Source organism: Paramisgurnus dabryanus, chromosome 1, assembly GCF_030506205.2.
Source record: "Paramisgurnus dabryanus chromosome 1, PD_genome_1.1, whole genome shotgun sequence".
Lineage (NCBI taxonomy): Eukaryota > Metazoa > Chordata > Actinopteri > Cypriniformes > Cobitidae > Paramisgurnus > Paramisgurnus dabryanus.
Genome location: NC_133337.1, coordinates 3,400,156 through 3,423,161, shown reverse-complemented (window position 1 = coordinate 3,423,161; position 23,006 = coordinate 3,400,156). Strand labels below are relative to the sequence as shown.

General features: G+C 37.3%; 1 long non-coding RNA gene across 1 annotated transcript; it reads right to left on the bottom strand.

The window, feature by feature from the left end:
* Window positions 1-844: 844 nt before the first annotated feature.
* LOC135747136 (uncharacterized) lies at window positions 845-2,732 on the bottom strand. The gene is made up of 5 exons (XR_010531691.2): window positions 2,318-2,732; window positions 1,670-1,763; window positions 1,441-1,572; window positions 1,269-1,355; window positions 845-1,158 (listed from the first exon to the last, which is right to left on the bottom strand). It is a non-coding gene; the product is annotated as an uncharacterized lncRNA (long non-coding RNA).
* Between the last annotated feature and the right edge of the window lie 20,274 nt (window positions 2,733-23,006).

Below are 23,006 nucleotides of genomic sequence, written 5' to 3'. Positions count from 1 at the left end.
TGAACGCGATTGGATTTAACTTTTTTAGGTGTCCTTAGCTCTGCCAGAATGCTAAACGAAGACGAAAATGTGTTGCAAAGACATCCAAAAGGTAATTATAACGTACTACATAACTATATGGAAACACCAAATGTAGCACATAGAAAGTATTTGTTGAAATGATTATAAAACGATTTCACTTGGTAATTTCTACATTATTTTACTATAGTAAACTTAATTATAAAATACTGCTTACATACTGTATTACTGTGCAAACTATATGGAAACACCAAATGTAGCACATAGAAAGTATTTGTTGAAATGATTATAAAACGATTTCACTTGGTAATTTCTACATTATTTTACTATAGTAAACTTAATTATAAAATACTGCTTACATACTATTTTACTGTGCAAACTATATGGAAACACCAAATGTAGCACAAAGAAAGTATTAATTGAAATGAATGTTAGTTCTACATTATTTTACTATGGTAAACTTTATTATGAAAGACTGTGCTATGTTTTTACTTACTAGGTTTTAAGGAGATTGCAACAGGTTCCAGGGCCTCTTACCTGCGTGATTCATCATCCAGGTTTTGCACAAATTGTCTAAATCCCTACACACAGAACATTTATTGTACCGACTATAAGCCTTTGAGGTGCAGGACTAGAATAAGTTTTATTACATTTTTAAACCAATAACACTAAAGTATCATTATAGTAACAAAGTACCCAAAAGAACAAAAGATGTAACTTTAAAGAAAATATAGTAGTCAGTCAAAAGTTTTTTATTTATTACAAATATATATTTAAATGTTAAACAATATACAAATAAACATACTTTAGTAACCATATTGTGCTCTTCTTTCAAAAATTGTTTAATTCACTTCTTACAGCTATCTATTCAGATAAATGGCATATCAAAGCTTTGTCAGCTGATATCTAAGATGACACTTTAGGGTTATCATCCTGTCGTGTGTTGTTCTCCAGATACGCTTGGAGCTTCCCGATCGGAATGTTGGCTTCCGACGACCCCTGCACTGAAGATGGCATGCAATCACGTCCTCCTTTGAAGGTCTCTCAAACTGTGATGCCAGGTCCATTGGAATCGGGGTTTCCTTCAGCTTATCTTCAAATACCTCAGCAAACACAAGCCTGATCACATCATCCACATAACTGTACAAATATTGCAGTCAATAAATCTTTTGTTATGATAATTTATTACCCTGCTTCATACATTAAGTTTTTAATTATGAATGTATTTGAAATAAAACATTACTGCTTACAGTATGTCACTTTTGTGTTTTGGGAACATAGCCTTGTACTTTCCCTCTCCTGCTTTTGTTACGGCTTGGTGACATTGTAATGGATGGCTGCAATATAAATAAGCAATACATTTATTTTAAAAGTAAATACTACCGTACTTTATTTAACACAGTTACTAAAATACTTAAATACCTGCACAGCATTCCAATAAATGGGAAAGTCACATTTTTTGCAGCAAATCTGAAATCTCAGGGTACGGACGGCAAAGGCATCCACTGATGATGGTGATGGAAACATTTTGAAACGATGCTACTGCGTGGGTTCCTATTATTATGCAGAGAAAAAAACTTTGTCATCATCAGTTATACATTTAAGACTGGTAGTGGTTTCATTAGCTAAATACATCATTTGTGTTACACACCTTTGCTCCTCATATGCCAGTCTGACTCCTTGTACTGTGTGTTATGATGTTGCATGTTTGCATACAGTGTAGAAGGATGTGTCCAGCTGCGAATCTAGGATATAGGCAAATAAAACAAACATGTATTCAGTCAAAAAGACATATTATAACAATAGAGTACCATGACTACAAATCGTTAGACTATTCATTAAAACGTAAATGTATTACATATTACATGGCCCAACATTAGCAACACACCATTATGTGTTTACTTCGTTTCAAAATCTAAGAAAGCTTCAAGTAAATACAACAGTAAAATACATATAACGTTAAACAAATCATCTGTACTTAACGTTAGAGTTTCTTGACTTGAGTTTGATCATGAGAACAAACTTTACCGTTAACAGTTTAGCTGGAACAGCTTAGCAAGTTTGTAAACACGTCTAAATAAACATCGATAAAAACGATAGTCTGCATAATTCAACATACACGTGTGTAAATATGGTACGTTGTTTATGAAATACATTATTACAACACAACACAATTAGCTTGCAAGCTTAGCTCTAGCTCTACACATAGATATCTATCTGAGCTCTACACATAATGTTAAGCTCCGGTTACCGGTAACGTAACTTACAGTAAAGGCAAATAATAAACATGAATACTTACAGCCTGTGATCCAGAAGTGCACAGTAATCCAACTTTCAGGAGGAGACGTCGCGCAGCTTCGGTTCATGAGAAGCAGTTATTGTGAAAACTCCGTGAACAACTTCTGACTGGATTTTTCCGGAACCGTATTAAACATGATGTCCTCTGTGTAAGTCCATAAAGTGCTATTTTGCCCTTGCATCTAAAGAGACAGCGTCTACTCGAGAGATTTAATCGCTTAAACAATGAAACAAGAGTTTGCAAACAGAGTCAAAGCAGGGACTCCCAACCTCCGCCATTTTAGCTCTCTTCTGACTCAGCGCTCTCCACCCCCGTCTTTGAGGGCGTACCCAAGCAAAGCAGAGAGGGCTGAACTATGATAATGTTGGTCTTATCTACGTCACCAATCCCAGGAAGTAAACTGTTGCCTACAATCCGAGTGTTTTTTGTAGTCCTTGAACGTTAGAGACGATAACTCGCGTCATCGTTTTCTTTGAGGTATGTACTTTTTGAATATCGTTAGCATGTACTAATACAAACTTACACACAAAAGGATGTTTAAAAACGTGTATCTCATAATAGGTGCTCTTTAATGTAGCCTTAAACCAATCTGTTATCCATTTAGGGAACAATAAAATGTTTGCAAATATTATTTATCAAAGTTGACGATGTTATAAGCCAGGTTGTGAAGAAGTTTTATTTTAATCCCAATCTACATTAATATGATGAATATGAGTTTACCATTATAATCACACGCAATTTGTTTACCATGAAGTTATGCAGTATTTGTGTCATGTGTTATGCTGTGTGTAAGTCAGGAGTTTGCCATGGGATTGCTATTGCAACCCAGCTGTGTGTGTTTCATGTCAAAGGGCACAAAGGGTTTAAGTAAGTGAATGGCCAGGGTCAAATAGGTCACGGGAAGAAGACACTGGTCTGAGGAATGTCATGTGGTTCCTGCCTGAACAGAAACATATTGTTTTAAGCATGGAGGAGGGGGGGAACCAAAACCTATATATTACCAGGCCAGGGCTCAGAGGGCAGACTGATTTGGGGAATCCTCCCAGGACGCTGGTTCTGGGGGGGTTAACCAGGGGAGTCTCGGCTTCTTATTTTGTCCGGAAAATAAAAGTCTATCTCTTGAAATCAAAACCTAAGACTGAAGATTGTTTCATTGGAGGAAAATGAAAACCACAACATTTGGTGCCGAAACCCGGGATAGAAAAGAGCTGGACAGTCACACCACCTGGGCGAACCTGACGAGCAACACAAACAACGTATGGCCATAAGGTAAGCACTTTTTGCTTATTAAATTAGGTTTGTGTTGTTTGCCAGACTTTGCTCAACGTGGTGAGAAATTTAAGCTCTTCTAAATTTAAGAACCATACATGTGAACTGGGTTTTGATTTCAAGGGTACAATCTAATTAAGGCATGCATGCATGAATCTGTATTACTTTGGCTTTGATGATCAGGGTGAATTGAAACAGATTTTAAGTTAAGAGAATGCGCAAGAGTTTGTATGCAAGGGTGCATATGTCTACGTCTGTCGAGGAAGTGAATGACGTAGAGGTTTAATTTGGTTTAATTTGAAATTAAAAGTTTAAATCATTACGTCGGGGAAGTGCAGTAATGATTGTTTAATTGGTTAATGTAAAAAAGGACACTCAAAAGTCGTTATGTCGGGGAAGTGGATTAACGATTGTGTAATTATTTAATAATTTGTGTTTGAGTGTGTATGTATGCAGCTGCAGAGTGTGTGTGAGTGAGAGAAATGTGAACTTGCATCTGGCAGGCAGGGAGAGAGTTTCCCTTAGGCAGTCTCTGCGGGTTGTTAAGGGGGGTGCAAGTGTATCCTTTGAGTGTAGGGTAAATAACTACTGAGTTATAGTGTGGAAGAATGAGCCCTAAGGAAATAAATAAATAAAATAAATAGAGCACAATTAAATACATAAAGGGTTGTACATAAATGCTAATGGGTTATTACTGAAAAATGGTTGGGTTAACAATTTGGTTTATAGGTTATCAAACATACATTTGAAATTTAAGGTTTGGTCAAACAATTGACACTAGATGGGATATCAAAAAGAGCACAGAACCAGACTACAGCTAACTTTCTCGATGGGCAATGCAATCAGGTGGCCACCTATTAATCAATCAATTTTGCTTGTTTAAAGATTGTATTGTTCACCTGAGAGGGCTCGGGGTGGTCAAATCTCAAATGCTCTTCAAAATTTAAGAATAAAAAGGGGAAATTAAAGATTACTAGATTAAATGGTAAGAATAAAGGGTTTCATTTTCAAAAGGAATGTGGGCTAGGACAGATGATGGTTTATTGTGTGAATGAGTTTTATTTTTGTCATTGAGTGGCTTTGATGAAGATTTAATGTTAAGTTGAGAAGACGCCTAAGAAGTTTCGCGAAAGAGCAGTGAGGAACCTGAGTGTTACCGTGTCAGGGCAGACACGTTGGGGTTCGGAGAGAAGAGTACTCAAATCCTGTAGGTCAGGTACAATCTATGTGTTATTTGTCTTGTTGATTTGAAAGGCCCGGGCTGATAAGAGATTTTGTTTTTGTTTTATTTGTCATGTTGGATTGGTAAATTGTGTAAGTGAATCTTTTCCACGTTGATGGAAGTGAAGTGGAATGATGAACTTGGCCAGGTAGTCTAGATAGAGTTGTTTTATTTTATTTGTGTGAGGATGTAATGTGTCTGTGATATAAAGAGTCTGTGTGTGAATGTATGAGATGGCAAGAGTGGGGGCTGAGTGAGCAGTGGGTGTGTCTTTCTCCTGTGGCTCTAAAGAGAGCACAGAGAGGTGTTGTGTTACAGGAGTGAAGATTGTTTAAAACTATAAAAAAGGAGATAAAGTTTGAAAATATGAGTAAGAGTATGAATAAGAGACAGTTATAAATGCTGGGTATTAAAGATTAGATTTGAAGACAGTGTGGTTCTGAGGTATTGTAGCCAAAAATATTAGTTATTACAGTGAAGTATACAGCTACTTCTAGAAATTGAATAATTCGTTTAAATGATTGATTAAAATAAAAATTGTGCTCAATAGGAAAAGATGGCTTGTCCAAAAAGGACAGATGTTGGTGATGGTATTTGATTCTATTTGACAAAACATTACAAAATATTATAAAGGACATTTTATTTTTAAAGACACATTGGAAATCTAAGTAATTATTTGGAGAATATATAAATTGGACAAATAAAAACAATAAGTTTGTGAAGTGGTTAAATGAGAAATAATTATAAAATATAAGGTGTGTTATATTGCAAAGAAAAGATTATGGCAGTCACATTAATGGAAAAATAAGGATTAAACAATTGTTGTGTGGAGAATTAGAAAATAGAATAATTGGATGTTCAAATGAGGAAACATTTGATGTGGCATTGTGTGAGGAGAAATACAACTAAATAAAAATATAAACTAATGAAAGATAAGAGGAGATAATTAACAGACAAAGAAACGGTCAAAGGGAGAAGGAGAGATAGAGAGAGAGAGAGAGAGAGAGAGAGAGAGAGAGAGAGAGAGAGAGAGAGAGAGAGAAAGGGAGGGGGTTCTAAATGGTCACCAGATTTGACCTGTAAAGGTCAACTTTCATTGCTCAAGGGGAATTGTGGGATTAAGTAAACTCTAGCAGAAAAACAGAGGTGAAGCAAGCTTTGAAAGAAAAACAACACATTAGAGAAAAAAAAAGAGTAGAGACCAAGTTATTAAAGGTGGAAATAAAGATGAAAAATTAAAAAGGACAGAAAAATTATTAAAAGGTGAATGACACAGATAAATTATATAAAGGAAAAAAGATTTAACAAAATGAAGAGGAGTCTTCATCTGATGATTGAAGGTGGTCACAAAATAAATTTTATTTTAAATTGAAAGGCAATATTTTGCAATGGGTTAAGTTAAACCTTGAAAGGCTGAAAGCTCTCATCCTTTGACATTCAAGAAAGTGAATAAAAGCTGGCGATGCAAAGACAATGAAAAACTGTGTGTGACATCAAAGTGTTGGAGTTGCAAAAAGAGGAGAACTCATAAACTAAGCTGTGGACACATCCTACTGTATTTGAATGGGACTATAACTGATCTCAAGCAGTGAAGGGGGCACTGCGCATATGTTCAAGAGACAATTACAAACAAACAACAAAAAGACTAAGTGGAATCCAGAAGGAGACCAACAAAGACAATATTGTTCTTGGAGACAAGAGAAAAACTGGACTATACTTTTGCTTCTTCATACAAGCCGTTGAGTGAAAAAGGGGAAAGAGTAAACAGCCGTTCAATGTTTAGTAAAGACCTTGATACTATAGGGACATAGACAATCTTTATGAGAAAATCAGCTAGACAAAATTAAAGGCTGATTAAGAACTTATGTTGTTAGGTGTGACTACCTTTTCTGAAATCAAATCAGACACCTATTAATCTGACAGGAAGAAATGCATAATGAAAATTTGGGGTTTTTAAATTTGGTATTCTACAGAGGAAGTTAGAACTCCAAAGATGGTACTAAGCTTAAAAGCAAATATAAATGGCATAGAACAGCTATGGCAGAAAGGAAAATAAAATAGATAAAAGAAATAAATTGGAAAAACAAAATAGGATACTATAAAAGGTAAACAAGGAAAAGCTGTGAGAATAGAAAAAAGAAATAACTAATTATTGTAACAAACTTAGGATTTAAGGAAATAAATCTAAATTGTATCTAGTCACGATTTAAGACCAATTAATGACAAGAAAAGATTGATGATCCAAAAAAATTACATACTCTGCTTACAAGTGTTTCTCCATTTGATAAACATTTTTACTGTGAATTATGATTTGCATAAGAAGTAGATACTTGCATTTACGTATTTAATTTAAGGGAAAATATTATACAGGGTTAGAATGGATGAACTACAATTCCAACATGCGGAAAGTTAATTTGGTTGATTAATGCTAAAAAGTTGATAAAATGATTGGTTGTCATTGAGTTATAGTTGCCAGCATGGGCAAACAGATGTGGAAGCTAAAAAGGGCCTCAGAGTGTCAGGAGATCTTTTTAGATTGTATAAGAAGTGAAAAATCTCAGTCATAAAGATTATTATCATAGATGTACATGGGGTGAATAAGTGGAATGAAAATTTAGTATTTGATTTGTGATAAGAATGAAGATTTTGAGTTGTGATAAGAACGAAAAAACTGATTTGACGGATAAGAGTGAAGAAAAATTTGACTATCATCTATAATTGCAAGGGATGGAAGATAAAAAGGTACAGAAAATAAATAATCATCAAAGCCATACTTAACAAAATGTGTGAAAATACTAATCGTAACAGAATTTATGTTTTACCTTGTATTAATGAGCATGTAAACTAACAAACGTACACCTTTAACACTGCATGAAATATTCACCGATAGACCTATGCGTATTGTAAAAACATCTGGAATTAAGTGTTATATGAACAAACTAATTGTCTATGTATTGAGTTATTTGTGTACAGAAAAAGCTGAAAGGAGTTGAGGAGGACATGAGACAACATGACTTGATGAGTGCGAGATGATCTAGCTTATCTGAGGTTCGAGAGGTCGGAGGAGGCCAAACACGGCCACAGGGGGCCTAACTGGGGGAGACAGGATGAGACCAGTCCCAGAATGTCCAAGTGGGAGGAGCAGCCAATGTAGCAGAGCTCATAAGAAGGAGAAAGAATGCCAATGATATGAAAGAAGAAACATCAAAACCAAATCAAAGTAAAAGCAATTCAAGTATACCGACGGATGGAGAGCAAAGTTTTGAGCACCGAGAGGAAAAAGTGAAAAAGAGAAATTGTCAAAAGAAATTGAATTGAAAAAAAAAAAAAAAAAAAAAAACGAAACTGATTACTGCAGAAGATTTGCATTGCTACAGTCAATTAAAGAACGAAGCCGATTACTACAGAAGATTTGCATTGCTACAGTCAATTAAAGAACGAAGCCGATTACTACAGAAGATTTGCATTGCTACAGTCAATTAAAGAACGAAACCGATTACTACAGAAGATTTGCATTGCTACAGTCAATTAAAACTTCCTGGCGATGGACTATTGCTGAAAGATCTGCAACAATATCAAAGGAACAGAATCTGAAAGAAAGACTGAAAACAGAGACATTGAACTGAGAACATAAGGTGGACATTTTATGGGAAACATTCCAAAGATAACAAATGATACAAATGGGGAATATTTACAGTTAAGGAAATATGTTTACAAAGTTGCTTTTTATGACCTAAACTAAACCAGATTTCAATAATGCAATAACATCTTCAAGTCCACATAAATAGGGTGATAAATTCAACAAGAATTCTTATGGATAAGAGAAAAAGTTAAGGTCAACTTATCTTGATAATATTTAGGTCATTTGGGAAAATCTGAGTTTAAAAATACATTTTGCAGGCCACAATTTGGATATTTGTGTCAATGGTATAGTAACAAAACATTAAAAATAGGAACAGGAAGGATAGAAATTTCAGAATGATACATACAAGAAAATGTAAACCTTATGGAATTATAGAATTAGGAAAAGTCAATATGAAATGCTTTATAACAGGAATCTTGAACGAATCAACTATAAAACTCTAAATATACTATGAAGACATCAAAGAGTCTAGCTTAAGGTGTAAAAGTGAGAAGAGAGATGCTATAAGAAGAATAGTATAATCAAATCAGAGCAATATTTGAAGATCAAATATATCGATTGGAAAATTATTTTGGATTTGTAGAAAAAGAAAATGTTTAACCTCGTTATCATTAGGAGGGAGAGAAAAGGGTTATTAAATATGATGGAGACAGGAAATCATTACAAAAGAAAGGCTATTTAGAATCCTTATAAAAGGATGAACAAAACAATTAATCATAAATTATATGTAGATTCTGTTGATCAACCAAATGGATACCAAATTGGATAAAGGGATAGGATTAAGCTAAATAAGGAAGTTAATAAAGTGTTGTCAGAATAAAAATACAGAATAAATACATTATGTTCAGTACTACAATCAAAAAGTAGATTATTAAGTTTACAAATAAGGCATTAATTTATCTTAGGATAACAACTAGATGCAGCCATTAGAAATACATGATAACATATACTGAATCAATTTTAATTAGTGGTAAGTGGGTAAATGAGGCGCAGGTGTCTGGTTAGAGAACCAAATGGAAGTTAAAATATCAGCATGATAGAAAAATTTACTTGAAATCAACAAGAATGCTATCAAAACTTACGTTACAAAATAGTATTGAATTCACAACGGGTAAATAATATTCAAGAACCTTTGATGATGATGATGATGATGATGATGATGACGAAGAAGAGGAATAAGCTGTATTTGTATTGAAACAAATATTTTGTATTATGAATGATTTACTTTTTGTTTTTATTTTCAGTAATTTTGTTTTATTTGCTTTTTGGTTTTCTTTGCTTTTATTTTTGTTTCCTTTTAACTATTACAATATATTCTACATAACTGTGACAACCAACAGCAGGTGCAGAACCAATCGCACACATTTTTAAACTGTTTATAAAGAGGGGCTTTAAGTTCTTTTACTTTTACATTCAAAGACAAAACAAGAATGGAAAAAGGTTTGCTCTTATTGTCCATAGTTCGAAGTGCTGTGGCATAATTTGGTAATTGGTAATGTATGGTGGCTTTCTTTAGTCACAAGTTAGTAATAACTGAGAAGGCTGAATTATGAAACTGCACTCCGGATTAAAATAAACAGGAAAAGTGAGGCTAAATTAAGCCTCAGAGCGGGGATTATGAAGAAGTTTTATTTTAATCCCAATCTACATTAATATGATGAATATGAGTTTACCATTATAATCACACGCAATTTGTTTACCATGAAGTTATGCAGTATTTGTGTCATGTGTTATGCTGTGTGTAAGTCAGGAGTTTGCCATGGGATTGCTATTGCAACCCAGCTGTGTGTGTTTCATGTCAAAGGGCACAAAGGGTTTAAGTAAGTGAATGGCCAGGGTCAAATAGGTCACGGGAAGAAGACACTGGTCTGAGGAATGTCATGTGGTTCCTGCCTGAACAGAAACATATTGTTTTAAGCATGGAGGAGGGGGGGAACCAAAACCTATATATTACCAGGCCAGGGCTCAGAGGGCAGACTGATTTGGGGAATCCTCCCAGGACGCTGGTTCTGGGGGGGTTAACCAGGGGAGTCTCGGCTTCTTATTTTGTCCGGAAAATAAAAGTCTATCTCTTGAAATCAAAACCTAAGACTGAAGATTGTTTCATTGGAGGAAAATGAAAACCACAACATTTGTCACTAACGTGACAACAAACACTTCTTTAAAGACAAAACATTTAACAAAATTGCCATGGCTTACAGAGACACACAAGACTTTTTTTGTGTGTGTGTGTGTGTGTGTGTGTGTGGTTTTGTTAAACATGATTGTGTACTTCCATTAAACTATCTATATCAACAACACCAGATAGGATGTACCTCTACATAACAGTAAAATCATGTACACATATTAAATAGGTAAACCTTAACATTTATTTAAAAAATAAAAATATACTATTCGAACATCCTAACCTGATATTAGGTTAGATTAGGTTTTAAGGTCAATCAGCGTCTTTAGCTTTTACGACTTACAGCACAAAACCCCCAATGACATGAGCAATGACAGGATTTTTATGAAGTGGAGCAGACCCTTGGTTTGTCTGAGGGGTTAGGTTCAACTTAGGTTAACATCTATCAGTGCATAATAAGCAAACATGAAATTATATTTTACCTATGGTTTGTTACTGATGTACCTAGTTTCGCGTATTTTTCTGAAACAAACTTTTCTTTTCAAACTTAGGCAGCATTCATATATTAGCCTTTTTCATACATTGTAAATAGATTTCTTCACTAGTGTCAACTTATTGCTGAGATTTTGTAAATTCATCAGATGTTTCTTACGTGTGTATTTTCTTAAACAAACATTTTGTTTTTCAAACTTAGGCAGTCTTCATACGTTTGTCTTTCGATAAGTTGTTCATAGTTTTTATTTGTTAGGGTCAACTTATTTCTGAGATTTTGTAAATTCATCAGATGTTTCTTACTTGTGTATTTTCTTAAACAAACATTCTGTTTTTCAAACTTAGGCAGTCTTCATACGTTTGTCTTTCGATAAGTTGTTCATAGTTTTTATTTGTTAGTGTCAACTTATGTCTGAGATTTTGTAATTTCATCAGATGTTTCTTACTTGTGTATTTTCTTAAACAAACATTTTGTTTTTCAAACTTAGTTAGTCTTCATACGTTTGTCTTTCGATAAGTTGTTCAAAGTTTTTTCTTCGCTAGTGTAGATCATTCTTGTGAATGATTGCGTTTGCGCACTGTATGGACACTAAGAGACACCGTACTAGTGAAAGTGCGCAGGAGTCCGGTTGGCGCTGTTATATATTCGCCTGCCGGGTTGAAGAGTTGGAGTTTCGGTTTTGTTGCCTGTGGCTGTGTATGCTGTAAACTGAATATACGCTACATGTTTACATAATAAATACGGCCGGTTTGAATTTACCATGGGCTCATCACTCATTTCTACATGGTGTCAGAAGATGAAACGAATCTATCGCCTGTGAGTTTTGTTAAACACAAGTTAAAGTTACAATTAAAGACGTGATGGCGGATGGATTTCGTAGACCAGACCCCCTCGTTTTCGACAGGAACCTCGCAGAGAATTGGCGAGTTTTTGAACAGGAGTACGACATCTTTATAGCAGCGGCGCACTCTGATAAGCCTGACAAAACAAAGGCATATATCCTCCTCAATCTCGCAGGAGCGGAGGCCATCGAACGGGAGCGTTCGTTTGTTTATGCAGCAGAGGTGAGAGCGCCAGGTGAAGGGGGAGCCATTATCGTCCAGGCAGAGTCTAGAGAAGACCTTGAGTGTCTGAAATGAAAATTTCGGGAGGTATGTACCCCTCAACATAACAAAACTATGGAGAGACACAAGTTTCATTCACGAAATCAAAAGCAAGGTGAAACTATCGAATCCTACATTAATGACTTGAGGATCAAAGCTAACGGTTGTCACTTTGGAAACCTTACCGATGAACTGATATGTGACAGAATAGTATGTGGCATCAGAAATGACAGCATAAGAAAGGCTTTGCTACGTGACAGCGAATTAACTCTCACAAAAGCTATCACAATCTGCCGCATATATGAGATGACTGAAGAAAGTAATAGAACGCTAGCCATGCCCCAAACAGCAACCACTGTCGACGCAATTCAGCCAAATTCCAGTGGGTGGCACCAAAGGTCAAGATATAAACCTCAAGCAGGCAAACAAGAGGCAAAATGCATTACAAATTGCAGCAATTTTGGAGGTAACCATACTGCACAGAGAGACAAGTGTCCTGCTTTTGGCCAGCAATGCCATAACTGTAAAAAATTCAATCATTACAAAAAATGCTGTAAGTCCATGTCACACCGCCAAGGCTATGAAAAGAAAAGCTATGCAAGGCACAAAGACTATAGAAAATCTGTTCACCAGTTGGAACTGGAAAAGACAGACAACAGCGTCTGTGATGACACTTTTTATGTGGACGGTGTTGAACTCAATGACAAGTGTGTGAACACCATCACTCCTCAAACAGAAAGAACAGATGAAGGATTTGTTACACTGCACATACATAACAAGCCCTTTGAAATGAAAGTAGATACAGGTGCTAAGTGCAACGTGATGTCAAAAGATGCCTTTCAACAACTTGCTGACGGCGAGCGACCAGTAAAATGCAGCAAAGACACCAACTTAGTGGCTTATGGAGGCAGCAAAATAGAAACTACTGGTATAGTCACACTGCCTTGCTGTTTAGATGGAGAGCAACACATACTACCTTTTTTTCTCGTGGACCGAGACGTAGTGCCACTACTGGGATTTCGTGCATGTGTGCGCATGGGTATTGTCACAATGAGCCACCACGTTCATCATGTTAGCACTGAGAACGATGGCGATTTCACCCAACAGATACTCGCACAATACAAAGATGTGTTCAGTGACGAGCTAGGAAAACTTCCTATCATATACTCTATGACACTGGATCCAACTGTACAACCAGTAGTTCATCCAGCACATCGTATTCCAGTGGCAATGCAGACACGTGTCAAAGCCGAGCTCGACAACATGCAGAATAACGGTGTCATAACTACAGTTTCAGAACCCACAGACTGGGTCTCATCTATGGTAGCAACACACAAGAAAGACAAACAAGAAATCAGACTGTGTATTAATCCAAAGGACCTCAACACTGCTCTGAAGAGACCCCACTATCCAATGCGTAGCGTTGAGGAAGTTGCCACCCAGATGTCAGGTGCAACGGTGTTTTCTGTATTAGACGCAAAGAGCTCATTCTGGCAGATACCTCTCGATGATAAGTCATCAATGCTCACCACTTTCAGCACACCGTTCGGGCGCTACAGATTCCTTCGTATGCCATTCGGCATAAGTTCAGCAAGCGAAGTTTTCCAGCGCTCAATGGAGCAGCTGTTTGCAGGATATCCGTGTGCTATTATAGTGGACGACATCATTGTAGGAGGTCGTGATGCTACTGAACATGACGCCAACCTAAAACGAGTGCTTGACCGAGCCCGGGAGATAAACCTCAGGCTGAATCGTCTCAAATGCAAGTTCCGCCTGGACCAGGTCTGCTATGTAGGCCACATATTTACAAAGGAGGGCCTCAAAGCCGACCCTGCCAAGACCGTGGTGATCACAAACATGCCAGTCCCTCAGGATGTCCCAGCAATGCAGCGATTTCTTGGCATGGTAAATTATCTTGGGAAGTTCATCCCGAACCTAAGCGAGATGGCAGCGCCTCTGAGACAGCTCACACACAAAGACACTGCGTGGTGCTGGTTTCCACAGCATCAGCAGGCGCTCGATCGTCTCAAATCATGCCTATCCAGCCCTCCAGTCTTATCTTACTATGATGTAAGGAAACCAGTTACACTGACCTGTGATGCGTCATGTTATGGACTTGGTGCTGCATGTCTACAGGAGGAGAGACCAGTCGCTTACGCATCTCGCACGCTCACCGACACGGAAACCCTTTACGCCCAAATCGAAAAGGAGCTATTGGCAGTGGTGTTTGCGTGCACCAAATTCAGGGATTACGTGTATGGGAAGCCCACAGTCATTGAAACTGACCACCAACCCCTCGTAACGATCCTAAAAAAGCCCATTCACACTGCTCCTGCCCGACTGCAAAGGATGTTACTACAGTTACAAGCTTATGACATCACTCTGGTCTACAAGAAGGGTAAGCACATGTACTTAGCCGACACCCTATCACGAGCTCCAAACAAACCTGTTTCACAAAGCCCAGCTGCAAACAGTACATTTGACGTGATGTCCATCAGCTACATCTCAACTAACAGACTAGAAGAACTCCGGACACACACAGCACAGGATCAGGTGCTACAAACTCTCAGCACAGTTATTCAACGTGGATGGCCTGACAAAGAACGCAGCGTCCACCCATCCATTCGTTCATTCTTCCCTTACAGAGATGAGCTGGTGGTGGAAGATGGAATAGTAATCAAGGGCCACAAAGCAGTAATTCCGCACTCTCTGCACCGGGAATACATCAGTATTGTACACAGAGGTCACCCAGGCTTAGAGGCAACCAGACGCAGGGCCAGGAGCACTGCCTTTTGGCCGTCAATAAATAAGGACATTGCAGAAGAACTGATACCATGCTCCGTCTGCAATAGCACCAGACCACACCAGCAAAAGGAACCTTTACAGCCACATCCAGTTCCAGCCTTGCCATGGTCTACGGTGGCAACTGATATGTTTGAGTGGCACGGACAACAGTACCACGTGCTGGTGGACTCATACTCAGGGTGGTATGAAATTGACCTTCTTCGCGACACAACTTCAGCAGCTGTGATCACGAAGCTGAAAAGGCATTTTTCTGTCCATGGAACACCTCACACCCTCATCAGTGATAATGCCAGGCAATACACAAGCCAACGCTTTAAGGATTTCGCCAAGCAGTGGGACTTCATTCACGTCACCAGCAGCCCGGGATATCCACAGTCAAACGGACTGGCAGAAAGAGCAGTCCGTAGTGCCAAACTACTGATGGAAAAATCTCACAGAGATGGGACTGATGTGTATCTTAACCTGCTGAACATCAGGAACATTCCCCGTGACCAAGCATTGGGCTCGCCTGCAGAACGTCTGATGTCACGACAGACACGCTCAACTTTTCCTATCAGCACCAAACTGCTAGAGCCAGCCTCGAAAAACACAAAGCGGGTCACTGCCCAACTTCAAAATAAAAGATTCATTCAAAAGCGGTACTATGATGCATCAAGCCGCCCACTACAGCCACTTGAAGAAGGACAAGTCGTAAGGATGCAGACCATCAAGGGACACAACCACTTGGGCACTGTGAAGGAAGTGTGCGAGGAACCATGCTCAAACATCATCGAGTCTAACGGAGGGACCTACAGGAGAAATCGCCGCCACATCCTCCCAGTCGCCGAGCCACCACCACTACAGGTCGACCCAGCAGACTTTAATTGTCAATACGCCAATCCGGCTACACCAGTCAGTCCCCCACACACACCACAAACACCACACATACCTCGAGAGACCCAGGTAACACCTCAACCTACCAGCAATCAGCAGAGGCCTGCTGTTCAGTCTCCATTGAACGAACACCAGGTAACACACTGTACGTGACACGCTCGGGTCGCGTCTGTAGGCCTAATCAAAAGTATAAGCTATGAGCATCTCACTGTTATGGACTGAAAACCAAGGACATTTAAAAACAAAAAAAGAAATTTTTTTTGTTATTTTGCAATAGACTCTATGGGACTCTATAGCTCTGATTATAGTGCATAGCATAAAGCTCTATGTTATTAAAAAAATAATAATAATTTTGTTCCAGTGAAAATGTCTTCAGATGCCACTTAATGCACTTATTTCACAAAAGAATGTTAAAATGTTTTGAATGTTATAAGTACAATTTCCCAATATGGAAAATCTAATTGTTATAGTGTTGTAAGTTAATACCTAACCTTTTATTCAGTTTTGCCGTAGGAAGCACAATTTAAAGAAGGAGGATGTAGATCATTCTTGTGAATGATTGCGTTTGCGCACTGTATGGACACTAAGAGACACCGTACTAGTGAAAGTGCGCATGCGCAGGAGTCCGGTTGGCGCTGTTATATATTCGAGCTGTGCTTACAGTTTGGTCACTAGCATCAGCACCTGCCGGGTTGAAGAGTTGGAGTTTCGGTTTTGTTGCCTGTGGCTGTGTATGCTGTAAACTGAATATACGCTACATGTTTACATAATAAATACGGCCGGTTTGAATTTACCATGGGCTCATCACTCATTTCTACAGCTAGTGTCAACTAATGTCTGAGATTTTGTAAATTCATCAGATGGTCTTACGTGTATTTTCTTAAACAAACATTTGCTTTTCAAACTTAGGCAGACTTCATACGTTTGTCTTTCGATAAGTTGTTCAAATTTTTTTCTTCGCTAGTGTCAACTAATGTCTGAGATTTTGTAAATTCATCAGATGGTCTTACGTGTGTATTTTCTTAAACAAACATTTGCTTTTCAAACTTAGACAGACTTCATACGTTTGTCTTTTGATAAGTTGTTCATAGTTTTTATTTGTTAGTGTCAACTTATGTCTGAGATTTTGTAAATTCATCAGATGTTTCTTACTTGTGTATTTTCTTAAACAAACATTCTGTTTTTCAAACTTAGGCAGTCTTCATACGTTTGTCTTTCGATAAGTTGTTCAAAGTTTTTATTTGTTAGTGTCAACTTATGTCTAAGATTTTGTAAATTCATCAGATGTTTCTTACGTGTGTATTTTCTTAAACAAACATTTGCTTTTCAAACTTAGGCAGACTTCATATGTTTGTCTTTCGATAGGTTGTTCATAGTTTTTATTTGTTAGTGTAAACTTATGTTTGAGATTTTGTAAATTCATCAGATGTTTCTTACTTGTGTATTTTCTTAAACAAACATTCTTTTTTTCAAACTTAGGCAGTCTTCATACATTTGTCTTTCGATAAGTTGTTCATAGTTTTTATTTGTTAGTGTCAACTTATGTCTGAGATTTTGTAAATTCATCAGATGTTTCTTACTTGTGTATTTTCTTAAACAAACATTTTGTTTTTCAAACTTAGTTAGTCTTCATACGTTTGTCTTTCGATAAGTTGTTCATAGTTTTTATTTGTTAGTGTCAACTTATGTCTGAGATTTTGTAAATTCATCAGATGTTTCTTACTTGTGTATTTTCTTAAACAATCATTTGCTTTTCAAACTTAGTTAGTCTTCATACGTGTGTCTTCATAAGTTGTTCATAGTTTTTATTTGTTAGTGTCAACTTATGTCTGAGATTTTGTAAATTCATCAGATGTTTCTTACTTGTGTATTTTCTTAAACAAACATTCTGTTTTTCAAACTTAGGCAGTCTTCATACGTTTGTCTTTCGATAAGTTGTTCATAGTTTTTATTTGTTAGTGTCAACTTATGTCTGAGATTTTGTAAATTCATCAGATGTTTCTTACTTGTGTATTTTCTTAAACAAACATTCTGTTTTTCAAACTTAGGCAGTCTTCATACGTTTGTCTTTCGATAAGTTGTTCATAGTTTTTATTTGTTAGTGTCAACTTATGTCTGAGATTTTGTAAATTCATCAGATGTTTCTTACTTGTGTATTTTCTTAAACAATCATTTGCTTTTCAAACTTAGTTAGTCTTCATACGTGTGTCTTCATAAGTTGTTCATAGTTTTTATTTGTTAGTGTCAACTTATGTCTGAGATTTTGTAAATTCATCCGTTGTTTCTTACATGTGTATTTTCTTAAACAAAAATGTTGCTTTTCAAACTTAGGCAGTCTTCATACGGTTGTCTTTATACGTTGTTCATAGTTTTTATTCGTTAGTGTCAACTTATGTCTTAGATTTGAAAACTCATCAGATGTTCTTAATTGTATCTGCTCAGACAATATTATATTTACATCATTCGTCTTGTTTTCTTTTGTAAGTGACAACATATATCTGTGATTGTTTTTATGAACACAGTTGGTTTCATTTCTGTAGTTTATGTAACACATTGTCAAACTCTTAAAGGTACTAGCTGTTTGGGATCCACAGCGGACACAAAACCAGTAAATGGGGTCAAAATGTCTTAAACATTAAAAAGTTTGTTTTTAAAACCATAGATATGTGAGTGCATCCGCGTATGTTCTCTATTGTAAACGCCGGAGCCCCGATCTTTAATGGCTTGAACAGAACCCTCTGCTTGAAAAGCTTCACAGATCTCGTGAAGCGAATCAGCTTTTATTTAGTTTAAAATAAATAGACTTTAGTCTAAAGAATTGTCGACCTACGGTGGTTTTGGTACAATTCATTGCTTAAATATAAACGTACTGAATATTTCATTAAATAAATTTGTACTGTTACAAACTTTTAGATCCTGCAGTGTCTCCCCTAAAATAGGCTCTGGTGCTCTACCTAAAATCTAAAATAAACCTTTTAGTTTTTGTCAATGGGGGCTGAATTACACTTATTTTACCAACACAGAGTTTTAGAAAAAGAACGGTCCGCTGAACACCACCGCTGTTCAGACACACTAGGGCCGCTGGGTGATAACATATGGTGAGGAGAGACTCATAAAAACTGTCCGTCCAGAACCCGACCGCACAAAACAACAAACTTTTTTTTTCACATCAATAAATATGTCGAGCACTCGCAAGACTAGAAACACACACTGAAATACCATGTTCAAGAAACCTTTTATTTTGACAATACGTACCATATTACATTTATCGTAAATACACATGTACACACTTGGATATTAGATGACATTAATGAATTCAAACCAGTAGAGAGGCTGAAATGTCTTAAAACGTTTAAAAGGTTCTTAACGCCATAAGAGCGCATCAGCGTACGTTCTCTGGCAACGGTGGTTCGCGCATTCATGTGTTTTAATCAGAGACTTGATTAAAGAATTCCCTAAATCTAAAATTAACCCTTATTTTGTCAGAGCGGACAGAATTACATTTATTGTGTAATAAAGACATATTCACAGTTGGTTTTAAGATGTCATTAATTTAAAACAAACCCAGAAGATGATATGAAAATGTTTTTAATCGTTTAAAAGTTTCTTAACGGTAGATATGAACACGCATCCGCGTATGTTCTCTATTGTAAACGCCGGAGCGCGATCAAATGGTGTGATCAGAATACTATGCCTGAAAAGATTCAACTTTTATTTAGTTTAAAATAAATAGCCTTTAGTCTAAAGAATGTGTTATTGGCGGCCCCCGGTGGTTTTGGCACAGTTCATTGCTATACCCATGCTGAATATTTCATTAAATAATTTGTTACACGCAAATGCTTTATTTTGACAGAGTGACCATATTACACATTACCACAGCGGTTTTAAAAGACACTAGTTTACAATCAGCCCCCTGCTGTGAATTATCTTAAACACCCCGACGCTCACAGAGCAGCTTCTGTTTGAGGCTGATCAGAAAAATATAGCTTATGGTTAAATAGATAATAGCAGATTTTAGTTTAACCAGTTACAACTAAAATATTTTATTCTTGTGTGACTTTAAAGAAGACAAAACAAATGTATTATCAAGTTGTATTTATAAGATACACGCATTCATTTCACCTAAAATCTAAAATAATACTTTATTTTTGTCAGAGCAGACAATATAAGACTCTTTGAATAATATACACATATTCATACATGTTTTAAGAAGCCTTTAATTAAAAATAAACCCCTAAAATGGGGTGAAGACGTCTTAAAAACATTTAAAAGTTTATTAACGTCAGATATAAGTTCTCTGTCACCATCGGTGCACGTATACACATGTCTTTATCAGAGACTTGGTTAAAGAATCCCCCAAATCTAAAATAAACCCCTATTTTGCCATAGTGGACAGAATTACATTTATTAAGTTTATTTTAAAATGGCATATATGAACACTCACCCGGCGCTTTGTCAGGCACCGCCGGATAGTGATCTTAAATACGCGTGAAACTATAGAGCAGGTCATGAAAAGATTCACGGAACTCATGAACCGTTTAAAATTGTATTTAGTTTAGACTATCGTCTAAAGAATTGTAGTAATGACTGCGCCGAAGGTTATGGCTTAGGTCATTGCTTAAACTATACACGTATACGGAATGTTTAATTAAATAACTTGTGATGTTACAACCAAAAGTTTTAATCATAGCCTTGTTCATGATTTGTCTAAATCTAAAATAAATATTTACTTTTTGTCACCGTAATGATGAATTATTTTACCAACATTGAGTTTTAGAAATCTTTACTCGTTAACAACACGCACCCGCTGTGAGACACACAGTGGTGAGACGCGCACGTGCTAGAAAGGAGGCAGGGATGGAGGGGGAGAGAGACGCTGGCGGCAACTGTCAAACACGATCTGTCAAAACACAACCTGTCAATAAACAAGACAGCATACGCTTGAAATAAAACACACACACAGGAAAAAACAACCTGCTAAATGACATGTCGTAAAACGACCACAGTCCGGACACTCGCTGTCTAAACTAGACAGCTTGTACAACTTTTGATTGATAGTCCCGCCCCCGTCAAACACGACCTGTCAGAACACTAACTGTCAAAACACTATCTGTCAAAGAAGTCATAAAACACAAACTGCCAAAACACTATCTGTCAAGGGCGTCATAAAACACCATCTGTCAAGGGAGTCATAAAACACAATCTGTCAAAACACCATCTGTCAAGGGGTCATAAAACGCCATCTGTCAAGGGGTCATAAAACACGACCTGTCAGAACACGACCTGTCAAGGGGGTCATAAATCATTAGTTTGACGAATGGTGGCCCTATACAACTACTACTAATAATAAAACAAATCCTATGCAGACTGCACACTAATCCCTGGGGGAAAATGCTCATGGAAAAACTTTTCTAGTGCATTAAGTAACGTTAGACCTGTTGACCACATCTTTAGTTGTTAATCTTTTACCCTCAATAACAGCAAAAGGACCGTGAAAGCCAGCCCGCTTCCCTTCCCTTCTAGCTTTCTCCACCATCGGCCACAGAAGAGTCCTTCCATCCTTGTCTTTCTGCGAAAGGTCCTCGAATACCTTAATCTTCTTTTCCCTGAGAACATCAGAGGTTTTGGCGTCTTTCCAGACTTTGTCCCGCTGGGAACGCGACGAAAACAGCACTATTATACGACGGGAGGATTTTCCCGCAGCAGAACAAGGCCCCAACCGATGAGCGATGTCAACTCCGCGGTGCAGATCAGCAGCGATGCTTGGGGAGACCTGGCTGAAGAGGTCGATGACCACCTGCTTCACATTCTCTCCTGATTTCTCCGGAATACCAGCGATACGCAGATTCCATCTTCTCTTGTAAGCATCCTAGTCGTCACATTTGTCACGAAGTTCAACGTTTTCTTTCTCCAATTTTCCGATTTTTTTTTCCATTTTGTTAGTTTTTTCATTCAAACACTTCACTTGTTCACTGTGGAATTTGAAAGAGCTGATTATCTGCTTAATAGAGTTCAAGTTCTCAATGACCGTCTTTTCAACTCCTTGAATTCGGCGCAAAGTCTCTTCGTGCATAGCTTCCATTCTCTGCATGAATCTCATTAGCATAGTATCACTTACCGCCGGACTTTCAGAATTGGGTTTGCTTTTTTTGGCAGGCTTGGGTTCAAGTGTATCAGGGTCCAAATCAGCAACAGCGTCCATATCAGCAACAGCGTCCATATCAGAGCACAACGTTCTTCTTGCATAGCTGTGCATAGCAAGGCGCGTTTCTTTTTTTCCATCCATATTTTTAAGTCAGCGCAGCAGTTTGTGGCAAAAGCACGTGGTTTTAAAGTAACGAGTGCGTCTACCAAACTTAACAAAATGCGCAAATAATTTTTTTGAAAGTGCAGTTAACTCATAAAGCAAACAGTACCTTCGAATTAAATCCGAACGTAAACATATTAGAAATTAAACCGGGATTTGAGCAAAATTTTTAAGAGCCACAGCAAAACCGTCCTCTCACGATGCCATCTTGGCCTCGCCCCCCACATGCGCAGAACAAAACTGATCCCAAGCGAGCAAACTGTCGTAAAACGTCGGCGATAACAGGAAGTGACGTCATTTTGCACATGCGCGAAACCGATCGGGTTGCTGTACAGATTGAGTAGCCACAGCTACAAGTGTCATTGACTTCCATTCAAAATCATGATCAAAATTTACCCACTTTACAGCGTATCAGTTACACAAGGTTAATTTTTAGGATATGTGTACGTTAATTATTTGTTAATTCTGGTGTTATTTGCAATGTTTATGTTTTAATCGGGCAGGATAATGGATTTATAAAAAAACGTTAAGGTGAGTGTGTCTGTTGCATTTGTTAATGACACGGGTATAAATAAAGTTTTTTTTGACATTCAGCTACACTGTGACGGTCAGCGTTATTTCTCTAAATAAGTTTAGGTAACTTGTTAATTTACAACATAATTACAAAACTAGCAAATTATTGCATGCACATACGGTACAAAGTATGATTATTTATTTAGATTTCAGAATGAGCACGTTTATTGTCATTAATAGGGAATGTGGAGTTGACGTCACGCCGTGTGGCATTATGAGTAATCCGCCATATTTGCAGGATCGCCTCCTATCCCGCTGTATTTGAGTTAGTGTGTT